Raw genomic sequence first — 10,804 nt, 5'->3', positions numbered from 1 at the left:
ACCTGAAGGCTCTGGAGGAGATCTGTATGGAGGAGTGGGCCAAAATCCCTGCTGCAGTGTGTGCAAACCTTGTCAAGAACTACAGGAAACGTCTCATCTCTGTAATTGCAAACAAAGGTTTCTGTACCAAATATTAAGTTTCTTTTTCTGGTGTATCAAATACTTATTTCCCACAATAAAATGGAAATTAATTATTTAAAAATCATACAATGTATTTTTCTTGATTTTTGTTTTAGATTCCATCACTCACAGTTGAAGAGTACCTATGATAAAAATTACAGTCTTCTACATGCTTTGCAAGTGGGAAAACCTGAAAAATCAGCAGTGTATCAAATACTTGTTCTCCCCACTGTATGTAAATCCCAACACGCCTGGAGGAAAGTGCTGTATACTCAGCTCCGACGCACTGGCTAGCAACACTGCACTAGAGTGATGTGGGGGGATAGCACCATCTACCCACCCTAGAGAGAGCAAGGCCAATTGCAGCATTATTGGGATATGAACCAGCAACCCTCTGATCACAGTGACAGCCTTAGTCCGCTGAACCACCCAGGGCCCCCCAGACTGCAGGAGTTAATGAGCCAATCGTTAGAGTCAATAATTTGGACCCCCCCCCCCCCCCCCCCCCGAAAAAAAAAAAAAAAATATATATATATATATATATATATATATATATCTCGTTCCAGTGCAGAATTAGCTCTTGCCTTATTGGTCAGTCTGTTTTGCTTATCGATTGTGCATCAATTAGCCAAAGCCAAACATCAGACCACTCTGATCAGCAGTGACAAGCAACACTGTAGATGCTTATCACCTCTGTGATTGATGAGGTCATTGAGAATACGCCCTTAAGCCTTTGGTGAGCATACATCATCGTGACATGACCAAGATTTCTCAGTGCAGACGTGACAGGATCATAAAACCCCATGCTGTTCTTCAGATTCATCACCCAGAGGTTTTTAACCAAGACCAGGCTGAGAAGGAGCTTTACATGAGATCTTTATTGGATGTGATGTCTATTTTTCCTGCACCTGAACTCTCATTAAACTCCTGCGTGTGTGTAATGAGAGTATAGTTAATCCAGGAGCAGTGCACTTTCTCCATCTCTTCTGTTTGCAGAGCAATACTGCCCACAATTATTGTTCATGAATACCATTTTCAAGTGCGAGAAAATGTGTGAGGTGAGGGCTATTTATGTGTCTTTGTGTGAAGCAGAGAAAATGGCTTTGTGAGCGATTGTTCATGCCTGTGTGTGTGTGTGTAGTGGGAAAGGGGGGGGGGGGTTGAAATCATTTGCAGGCCCCTCAGGTTTTTAATACTGCTACCCTGTGATTGGAGGAGGGAACAAGGCAAAACACTTTAGCATACATCTTCACTGAAGCGCCATGTTCCTGCCCGCATGCATTTTATTAGCTTTGCATGGGTTCTCTGGTGCTCTCACATAATGTGTACTTTTCTTGATTTTGTGAGGTGAGATTATGTTAGAGGACATTTGTCCTTGGTGAAGGGCAATGTGGGACATGATGGAAAGGATGGACACTGTCCAAATAGTGCTGTCTTAATGTTTAGGAATAACAAAAAATGTCATGTCATGGTCGTTGCCATCACACCAAAACCTTGAATCTTCATTTTTTGGACGTATTTCACTTTTTGGCAGAATTTGAATCTGACGGTTGTATGAAAATCTTGTAGTTTACAACCTTTCTAAAAAGTAAAAAACAAAAACAACAAAAAAACATTATTATTCCAGGGCTCCCCCTACAGTCGGGAAGTGGAATTCGTGCTTTGTGGGGGACCAAACAAATGAGAACCGCCAACAATAGCTTCCCTCGCTAATGAGCACTTGTGTGGAGGAGGGAAATTAAAGAGAGCAGACGCAGACAGGGAGCAGAGAAGGAGAAAAGGTGGGAATTTATGAGAGCTATGGAGTTTCTAGGCCTGGTTGCAGAGCACTGAAGGCAAAACAGACTGGCAGACTTGGTATGAAGGTTCCACTATGTTAAAAATTGCATCCTTAAATGTAAACATTGTACTTAAAGGCCTCATACCCAACATCATACTCTCCCAAAGTGGCTGTTGTATTTTACTGTGTTGCAGCTGTTTAACTGTCAAAAGGCTTTTGCTGGTGGGCTGGATGTATGTATGTGCTGAGGGTGTAAATCTAATGGGTCAAGACTGTTACATAACATTGTTGGGGTTATGGAATCAGGCTCGGCTTACAGCTGTGTTTTTGCAATGATTTTCTCTTGAGTGAAGACACAGCAGTGCTTGTGGTTTATGGTTTGTCATTTCCATGTACAGAACTCTCATTATTTAACTATGTCAAGGTAAATACATTCATTTCCATTCCACTTCTATTAGTTTCTATAGCAAATAACACCTCAAACCATCATTAACACTAAGCCAACATAAGATTAGGCTATACTAGATGCCTTTTTTTTTAAATGTGACTGCAGGATCAAAGTGTTCGCAAAATAGGATCCATGGCAGTTCGGTAAGGCTATTTATAGCCCTTCCCCCCAAAAAAGTAAATTGTTCTTTTGCTTTGTGTCATTGCTCCAGCTTCCTTTCCTCTAACCCAAATCTCTGACACGTAATCAATAGCTGGAAGCATTTTCTCTCCTGGCATGTATTTCTCTGGCCAGAAAATTAGCCACTCACAAAGTGTCCGCATCCACGAGGCCAAGAGAATTAATCATGCTGGGCACGGCATGGAGGTGGGAAAGAGCGAGTTGATATGGATAAAACTATACCTCACTGCAGCTGATAATTACCACCTTCACTGTCATTTACCGTGTGTCGCTCCCTGTGTTTTGCAATCACTGTTAATTTGTGCCCAAACTAATCACCATTAACATTCAAGCATTACGCCTTGGCACATCAGCAACCGCCGACAGATACAGTGCCCTCCAGAAGTATTGGCACTGCCAGTGCAGCTAGATGAACAAAAAGTCTTTGTTGAATCTTCTTCATCCTGCCCTGAAAACAAGAGAGTAATGTAGCCTCAAAATAACCCACACACACACACACACACACACAAATTAATCTCAAAAACATGTCACAAATGTGCCTTATATATTAAGCCCTTAATTAATAAACTTCATCTGGACAAAAAAACTTTGTGCAAAACTATTATATAGCTGTGAAAAACAACAACTTCTGTTTACTTTGAATAATTGCATTATTTTGTATGTGAAAAGCTGAAAACTGATCAAAACACTAAACGGATGAGAGAAGGATCTGATTGTTGGGATGTGGCATTCAGTTTATCTATATTCATAAATTCATTTCATTTTATAAATTCAAATATACAAATACGTTAGCCATGTGGTAGCTAGCTGTTAGCTGGCTAGCTATCCTAGCAGTTAGCTAGTTCATGGCAAAAGTGTGCTCACAAATGGACAAATTCAGTTTAATTCAGTTAAACATGATTTATAGTGTTTTATAACAAAAACAACATTATAATAGAAAAATAACTGTGGCAGTGGCAAAAAAAAAACTTTCAGAAAGAAACCAAAACCTGAAAGGGGAACTCATCCTACTCTGGTTCACTCAGATATGTAGATATGTATGGACAAAAATATTGGAACACCTCTTATTCATTAAATCCATTGGCAAATTTGTATAAAATCAAGCACCTACCCATGCAGTTGTAAAAGAATGGGTCAGTTGGTCAAATTTCTTCCCTTCTAGATATTCCCCCATCAACTGTGAGTGGTATTATTGAAAAGCGGAGGCGTTTAGGACCCACAGTAACTCAGACACTAAGTGCCTGACCATGTAAAAATTTACAGAGTGGGGTCGCCGAGTGCCCCTGCACTCACATAGTGCATAAAAGTCCCCAATCCTCTGCTGACTCAATAACTGCAGAGTTCTAAACCTGCTGTTAGAGCTGCCAATAAGGAGCAGCTTAAACTCCATACTAATGTCTATGGATTTAGAATCATAAAAACTCCCGTTGGTGCAGTGTGTAGGTTTCCCAATACTTTCGTCCATATAGTGTAACACAACAGATCCCAAAACAGCAGTAGTAGAAGAACTATCGCTAATGTGATGTGCAAGTCATGAGCTTTAAGGATATGCAGGACAATGCTAAGTACTCAAAACCAAGCACAAAACACCCCAATCTGTTATAGTTCATCTGTTATAGTCAACACACACACACACACACACACACACACACACACACACACACACACACTCACGCAAAGCAGTGGTCAGCCACATCAGCACCCAAAAAGCAATAGGGGGTTAGATGCCTTTGGCATGTCAATGTCGAGGGAGCTAACAGGTGTTGTTCCTTCACTCCCCCATCTACATTTTCGAATCGTCCAGGGGATCAAACTGGCAACCTTCTGGTCTCAAGCCTGCGTCTCTAATCTTCAGGCCACATCTGCCCCAAACATAGCTCCTTTCTGTCTTTCCTCAAGGAAACATTATTGATTGTGATTGAAGGCATAGTGTGCAGAAACAATGGTCTTAATGTAGTTTTTAAAGGGTGGATGACCCTAAGATGCAACCAACCAACAACAGTGACCAACAGTGGCTGTCTATCTGCACAGACTTTCACATTTCACTCACATTTTCATCATTAATGGCACTGATGTCACATTTTGCCACAGCTCTTTTTTTAAATTCATTCTTGTTGTTCATTTATTTCCTATCTGGCGTCGTCTAGAGGAAGTTGCATTCCCCTTGGTTCCTCTCAAGGTTTCTTCCTCTTGATCTGATGGAGTTTTTCCTTGCTAATGTCGCCCTTGTCTTGCCAAAAATGGGCTCAGACCTGGACCTCTGTACAGCTGCTTTGTGACATTATTGGTTGTGTAAATTGCTGTAGAAATAAATTTTAGTTGAATGGAGTTGTTACAGTGTTTTGCCACTTGCGCATTTCAAGATTCTAGAAAACAAGATATTTAATCAGTGTCAAATCTGTATATTAGGCTAAACTGTAAAAAGCTTCACGTTCACACAAACAAATCTTAAAAACTCAAAGAAACCTAGAGAACATTCAGCCACAAGTGGAATTTCCCATCTAAAGAACCTCCATGCAATGTAAATATTCTATGGGGAACCTCAACATTGGTATAGAACCATCACATTATGCGAAGGGTCTTTAAATCTTTAAAAGGTTCTTCATACTTGCTGATCTCTTTTTCAAAAATGGTTCATGATTCTTTTTAAGTGTGAAGCAGTTTTTATAGCTGTTGCCTGATTTAAGAGGATCAGTAACCTTTTGCCTCTTCTGTTTTGCGCATTCTTAAATCTTCCTCATGCTGACAGATGACTAAGGGTGTTTGACCTTTGTGTCACCTCTTATTTATACTCCAGTGAAACAGGAGGCCAAGGATGACCACTTAGAACTTCCTAAAGAAAATATTTAGATGTGCAGGCAGAAGCCCAGCGTGGGTTCTGTGTGTGGATCTACACGGATCAGCCATAACGTTAGCACTACTGACAGGTGGAGTGAAAAATATTGAATTACTTTATCTACAGTGGCATCTGTCAGGGAATACAGATATATTAAGCAGCAAGTGAGCAGTGCATTCTTTAAGGTGATGTGTTAGAGACAGGAAAGATGTGAAGATGTGACAAATGTGAAGATCTGAGCCAAAGGCCCAAATTGTGATGGTTAGACGAATGGGTCAGAACGTCTATGTGATGTCTAAAACATCAGGCAGGTCTTGGGTTAGTACCAACCAAAAGGTAGTCTAAGAAAGGACAACTGTCAAACCAGAAACATGGGTACCTAAAGCTCAATTATGCAATTCATGGAGGCCCCACCTTCGTTGGTAATATCCAAGTATGAGGTTAAAGGCAGCAATAATGACACTGCAACTTTTGGATCAATATTGTTCAAAGATCAGAGTTCATACAAGTAAGAGTTTGTGGAGTCTGTCTCGATATGGTATTCAATCATTTTGCTTCTTCACTGGAAAAAGTTCCTTGTGGAACTTCTGGAGGTTCTTCAATTTGAAACCATGGAGAAACCTCTTAAGATGCTTTGAGGAACCCTCAAAAAAAGGTTTTCAGAAGAAATATATTCCTTGAGGGTTCCTCAAAGCACCTTAAGAGGTTTCTCCGCAGTTTCAAATTGAAAAAAGACAGACTGTGGACCCCTGTCTTCCAGAAAGTTCCACTTTACATTAATCAGTCCACAGAACATTGTTCCGAAAGGATAGTGGTCGTCAAAAGTATGAGACACTACTGGGAAAATGTTACCAATGTTAGATGAAATGCCTTGTATCCTTTCCAGACTGATATGATTCAGTACCTTTGTTTCTTTCTCCCATTGCTTCAGGAATTTCTTTCAGTCACAGTATTATGTGACCTTATATTGTGTTAAATTTAGTCCTCAAGACCTCAAACTTAAAAAAAAATAGAAAAAAATAGAAAAAATAGAAAAACTCATACCAGAAAAATATTTTCCCACTGGACTGCATCTAATAGAGCATTTTCTGCGGGACCTGTTGATGAACGATGTCCTGCAAGGGCACGCAAGGAGAGGGAGGACAGACGGGATAATATGAGAATGACAGACGAGCCTGAGAAAAAAAAAGAGAGAGAGAGAGAGAGTGAGAGAGGGCGAGAGAGAGAGGAAGAGACGAGAAGAAAAATCAAATGCTAAATGATCAAAGGATTTCGAAATGGAAGTAATATAGGGTGGTACTTCTTTGAGAGGGAGGGGCAAGGGGTGGGAGAAGAGATAACAGGATGGGTGGGAGAGAGAGTGTGAGAGAGAGAGAGAGAGAGAAACAGACGCAGGATAAATCCTTACCACATAATGATTACGGCTCACAAGCCTTTGCTCTGACATGGAGTGCAGGAGGAGGCAGGATTACAACTGGACGCAGTAATCCCGAGGCCAGGACGGCACACTACAACTACAATGACCATCTACATGTACAACTAAGAGCGAGTGCAGAGACATCGAAAGAACTCTATTTGGGTCCTGAGCTTAACTGCACAGATTTGACTGTCCTCAAATAGAACTCTGTGTGAGTAAAAAAAAAACACCTCAAAACTCGCGTTGAAGCCGACGCTCCCCTACGAAGGAACACAGTAGAGGAGTTGTCAAATCAAGAGGCTTCAGCCCGTGCCATCTGTGTGCCAGCCTCCACAACACCTCAACCCTGCTTTAATGGAGGGACAACACTTGACATATGAGGAGAGAACAGGTGAACGAGGCCACCCGGAGGTTCAGGCTCTTTCACAGACTAACTGAAATTTTCAGATCACCTTCCTTTTTCTGATTACCTTCCTCAAGACACTTCGGGCTTCTTTTCTGGACCTTGTTCAAGGCTCGGTAACTTTCAGACGGGACAACAGAGGATAAATCTCTCAACTAGAAAAGAATTTGAGGGCACCCGTTGCTGGAGATCTTTTGGTACGTTTCTTGGGCACTTTTTGGACTTTTTTGTTTTGATGCAGACGTCTATAAGACATAAGAGGTGAGAGCACTTTTTTAGAAAACTTCATTCAAATTCAATGGGCCGACGCCACAGAGAAACCACATTTGGTTCCCTATGGCTGTGGTTTCTGCTTTTTTTCTGACAAAAATCCCACCAAAAAACATGGATCATCTGGGATTCCCTGGGAACTAGTTGGAGAACTACTGGCCTAACAAATCTTTCAATGCATCAAACGTGGTTCTCCAGGGGTTCTTTAGTAAACTGTGCAGTTCTATGTAAAAGTGACAAATCAAAATATGCATAAATGGCTCTTCTCTACGATGGACCTGTTGTGAATGGTTCTTCAAAGAACCCTTTCAAACAGAGGTTCTGTATAGCAACAAAAAGGACATCAAAAAATGATTAGAAAAATCAAAAAATGATTATCAGACCCTAATGGAAAGGTTCTTCCAAACCAAGATCCGTTCAGGAACCTTGATTTTGAGGAGCATTATTCACACACACACACACACACACACACACACATGCACACACACTTCGTATTGTGTTTAACTGTCCTCCAACGTACACATTTCCATTTATATTCATTAACTCCATCTCTTTCTCTTCCCGGCTATCCTCACTCTCGCTCTATCTCCCTCCTCCCCTCTCCTCCTCTCTCTCCTCCCTCCCCTCGCAGAGCAAGATGATGTGACCTTCTGCCAAACTGCTCGAAACCATGCCACCGACACAGCGGGCTCCAGTGTCCACACTGAAATAGGCTCAAACAAGTGCAGACTGGAGAGAGTGAGTGAGCGAGCGAGCGAGCTGCATAGAGAGACAGAGGAGAGGAAAGAAAGAGAGGGAGTGGGAGAAGGAGAGAGAGAGAGAGAGAGAGAGAGAGAGAGAGAGAGAGAGAGAGGGAAAAAAAGAAGAAACAGGACGTCAGAGTGTGAAGGAGGAATGTGCTGTCAGGAGCCTGGGCTGGATGCGGCTTGCCGTCGCAGGTAAGTGACTGATCACCTTCACTTTTAACTGCTGGGACGTGGGTAGAGTCAACAGTTTACTCCTATTAGTTGTTGTTGTTAGCATACGGGAAATTTGTGTCTGTGTGTGTGTGTGTGTGTGTGTGTGTGTGTTTGTTGTGGCAGACGTGTCAGATTTTTATCCCTGGGTTGTGTAGCTGTTAGTCAAGTGCAGAGATAGATGGTCCTGTGTGGTTGTGTGTGTTTGCCCATGTGTGTGTGTATGTGTGTACAGTGCTGAAATGTCCCCGCTGTGGTGTAAAACAGGTGCTATATCTGTGCAGGTTCATCCACAGGTAGGACACTTGCTGGGACAGGCTTGCTGGATGGACACGCTCTTTATCTCCCTATCTCTCTATCGCTCTCTATCTTTATGAGGTGAAATGCAGCCTGAGGAACAGATTGAGGGATCCATCTAATCTGCAGTGCTAAAGTTAATCAGTTAAATGGAAACACTGTTGTCCAATGTAATCTTCAACAATCTGTGGCGCATGTTTGATCACTTTGGATTATAATATCCTTGAATTTCCAGACCCAAAACACACTTATAGAAACCAATCAGAAGGCGTTTCAGCAACTGCCTATTGCTTTCCATTATAAGTGTGATTGGGGACAACACTTATAATTGGGGGCACAGATAAGCACGTCCAAATTATCGACAATGGTGATCAAGCATATGCTATGAAGGCAGCAGATAGACATTGGATCGAACAACAGTGGAGTGTTCCTTTAAAGTTGCTGTCCTGGGACACTGAAGGGGGAAAAAAGGGGGCTGGACTGCCACTGAGAAGTGAGCTGATCTCCTCAGAGAGCAAGTCAGTGACAGCCCGCAGTAATTACTGTTGAGTCCACTTATTACTCAAGCCAGAGCGCATACTGATGCGTTTAGCATTCGGCCCGTTGTGGACGCTCTGTGGTCTACCTGAGGCTGCTTTACTGCCTTTTAATAAGAGCAGGAGAAATGAGGTGGGAAGAGATGGAGAAGAAAATAAGGGCTGAATGAAAGGGTAATGGACAATGTGGGGAAGAAAGCAAGCAAGCAAAGATGTAAAATCTCACGTTTTAATTATTAGACCTTTCGAAAATGCTTTCATCCCAATGAACACAATGTTCTACACCATCTAACCTAAGCATTCATTATACACTGCTGCCGTTTTATAAGCTTTACAGGCGGCTCGGCCCACAACGTCCTCATATCAGCCAAGGTCACTTGAAAGGCTCAGACAACAGTCAAAGTAAAAGTTAAGGCCAAAATCCTTTCTCCTCACAAGGCTTTGGTGTACATAGTGTATGACCCTGTACAATACCAATATTATCATTTCATACAGCTTTATGGCAGTTCTAGGCCAATTTTTCTAAGCCCTTTAGAAACTGCTCAACCCTCCCTCCCAACCCCCGACACCACCGGCACCTCCTACACCAACACACACACACACACCCACACAAGCGAATGCACACAATCTTCCTTAAGTCACCCGTCATCTACCATACCTGGACATTATTCATAGCGGCTGCTTTTTCCCCTCCGTACAAAATGCAATTCCGTCACAGATGAAAATGAGCAAAAGCTTCTTTTCTCAGCACAAAATGCATATTTTCTGCTGCCGAGGCTGTGTATATGTGTTTGTGTGTGTGTGTGTGTGTGTGTGTGTGTGTGTGTGTGTGTGTGTGTGTGTCTGTGTGTAGCCTAGCCTAGAAAGTGGCCCGGACAGTTCCAGCAAAAAGGCCACAAGAGAAAAAAAAAATGTTAATACTGTCCGGGGTAGAGAACCTGTAGCTGTGGAAATGGCTGTAACACATGGCTCTAGCCACTTCATTACACACCGCGTTGCTTGTGGCGAGGCATTAAGGTGAAAGGTGTGGAGGTAGGGCTACACAGTGTGTCACAATTTATCATTAGTGCAATATTAACCTTTGCAAAACTGACATCACAGATGGCTGTGATATGCAAATGAGGCCTCTATGCAAAGTACAATGTTTTTTTCTTTTTTCAGCGTTGTAAAAGTCTTGACCAATCACAGCTCCAGATTTGTGATTCAATGATAGTGATTCAGTGATTCAATTGGATAAGTCATGTTACAGACTGCCGACATTTGCAGGTTGTAAAAATATAGTACAATCGCAGTACTACTATTCTGTCCATGTTGCTGTGCAGTCTGATTGTGGCAGGCGGAGTGTGTGGTACGAAACGGTGTAGGTTAGTAAAGAGTTAAGCAGAGAGGCTGACCGGCTCAGTGGTGACTGCGCTCCGTGTGAGGACAGAACAGATGCATTGATCCCAGGGTATGTTGGCTCCACATGGCAAAGACCGGTCCACCACACAGCAGGGTGACCACACACACACACACAGTCTTGCACTCACACATGCATGTGCACACATTTAGCTACTTTTAC

The 10,804-nt window shown here is 42.3% G+C and overlaps 1 protein-coding gene across 1 annotated transcript in view; it reads left to right on the top strand.

Annotated features, from left to right (window-relative positions):
- Nucleotides 1-8,315: 8,315 nt before the first annotated feature.
- grin2ca (glutamate receptor, ionotropic, N-methyl D-aspartate 2Ca) overlaps nucleotides 8,316-10,804 on the top strand; it is a 94,654-nt gene continuing 92,165 nt past the window's right edge. The window contains exon 1 of the mRNA XM_072694474.1: nucleotides 8,316-8,392. The gene's annotated coding sequence lies outside the window, so the exon portion shown is untranslated. The remainder of the gene's footprint in view (nucleotides 8,393-10,804) is intronic.

The sequence above is a fragment of the Salminus brasiliensis genome, chromosome 12, assembly GCF_030463535.1.
Source record: "Salminus brasiliensis chromosome 12, fSalBra1.hap2, whole genome shotgun sequence".
Taxonomy (NCBI): domain Eukaryota; kingdom Metazoa; phylum Chordata; class Actinopteri; order Characiformes; family Bryconidae; genus Salminus; species Salminus brasiliensis.
Note: the sequence above shows the minus strand (reverse complement) of the source record. Positions and strands in the feature narration are given on the sequence as shown.